Source organism: Lipotes vexillifer, unplaced genomic scaffold (genome assembly GCF_000442215.2).
Source record: "Lipotes vexillifer unplaced genomic scaffold, Lipotes_vexillifer_v1.1 scaffold286, whole genome shotgun sequence".
NCBI classification, from domain to species: domain Eukaryota; kingdom Metazoa; phylum Chordata; class Mammalia; order Artiodactyla; family Lipotidae; genus Lipotes; species Lipotes vexillifer.
The window spans coordinates 488,624-490,542 of record NW_006783290.1 but is presented as its reverse complement, the minus strand read 5'-3'; the positions used below and the strand labels follow the sequence as shown (position 1 = coordinate 490,542).

The following is a 1,919-nucleotide window of genomic DNA, read 5'->3' as shown; positions in this document are numbered from 1 at the left end:
TGCTGAACCAGTGAATTTGGCTGTGTAATGATGTATCTAGAGGGCTGCTCATTTTTCTGCTGGAGTAATTAGGATAAGCCAAGAGCCATGAACTAAACTTTGCCATGGTGTAATTGTTTCATCTGGAGTTGCAGAACATGCATTCATACTAGAGAAATAAATAATTAATCAAGTTTTATCTGGTTGGTAGTGCTGATGCCCATTTGACCATCAGCAATTGCAAATTAAATGATTAATTTTATGCTCCTAATACCAAAAATAATGTAGCATATCTCGGCAATTTTTAGAAAATGTTACTTGTAGTGTGGGCTTTGGGTGCAGTAGTAAACAAAGATCAAGGGAACAGGAACAAATGTAAGCTTGCCACTACCCAAATACGGAATGGAAAAACAGGGCATATTAGAGAACACATGAAATCCACTGTTGAAATAAGACATCACTCTCCTATTCTCTTTATTAAAAGAAGTGACAGCTATAAATCCTATAGTTTTTGCCTTAGAGCAAAGAGGAAAGATTAGAGCTTTCTGTCAGGCTTCAAAAGGAAAGACTAACTCCTTCTGAACAAAAATTTATTATTTATTTTATGCTATTAAATTGTCCATGAACTTCTTGATGAAACTGAGAGTACTATTTACAAAGCAGTCACCTAAAGATACTACATACTCTCTAAGGTTTCTAGATTGCAGTCATAAGACACAGAGCCCTTTTCTGCTAGATCACTTGTTTACCACTAACCCAGTCTAGGTGAAACAAAGACTTTGCTGATATTGGTTGATCATAGTTTATGAGAAATACATCACTGGATTTATTTCATTTTGCAAGTGTGAAGAAGCCCCATTAAAGAGAGCAAAGTGTTACAATTAACATAGCTTAGAGTACTGGAAATTCAAAGTAGAGCAAAGTTAATGACATTCTAAATTCTAGTGGGGAGCCTTCAAATCAAAGAAGTACTACTTTTTATTTCTTTCTCATTGCACCTAATGTAGTTGACTAAAATGAGTGTAGTATGAAATAGGAAAACTTTAATATCTGAGGCAGTATAAGGCACAACTAATGCATGAAGTCCACTTTAAAATTCTCCGTTTCAGTATCTTTCTGGATTGCAACATTGGCACACTGAACAAATCTTCAGATTATGTCAGTTGCTAGAACTGTCTTTTTCATAGACCAAAGTGAACACAATGAGCTCTCTTCACTTCAGGTTCTTCATCAGACAGAGCCTGACATAGTGTCACTCTTCCTAAGAGATTAAGGCATTTCCCAAATATATCATCAGTCTCTATAATACTTATTCTAGGCCCTAGGGTGTGAATGTCAAGTTCCATAATGTTAACCACTCTTATCCTCCTTGCAAAGTGGAGAAATCGAAGTTCAAGAAAGGCAATTGACCTGGCTAGAATCACATAGTGAATTATCAAGGGAAGCAAGACCATAACTAATGACTTAGCACAGTTCTGGGAACATTATTTTTATTTTAAAATGGCTATTGATTAAAAATTTATTTGGATAATCAAATATTTCAGTCAGACATTATCATATATTTTTAGATCCTGGACTGCTTCATTGGAGTAAAGTATTCTGTGGAACACTCATCTCACTCAACTTACCAAAATCAAGATTAATAGAAAAACAGGCTTTTTAAATGAGAAACCAGTGACAATATGGTTCTCTTTTATTAGGCAGAATAAAAATTAATTCCTTCCAGAAATAAACCTCTAAGTATTTCATAGTATAAAGATCAGTAATTTAAGAGATGACCTGGATAATTTTGTGGACTACTATAGGTGTCTTCTATATTTTTAGACCGTATTTTAAGATCCATTATACCCAATCTCAACTATGAAAATCAGTAGTTTCTATCTGGGGGATGATTATATAGGCCATGATTTTCAGTACAATATATATATATATATATATAT

General features: G+C 34.0%; 1 protein-coding gene across 1 annotated transcript in view; it reads right to left on the bottom strand.

Annotated features, from left to right (window-relative positions):
* HDX (highly divergent homeobox) overlaps positions 1–1,919 on the bottom strand; it is a 189,987-nt gene that overhangs the window by 776 nt on the left and 187,292 nt on the right. The gene's annotated exons all lie outside the window — the stretch shown is intronic.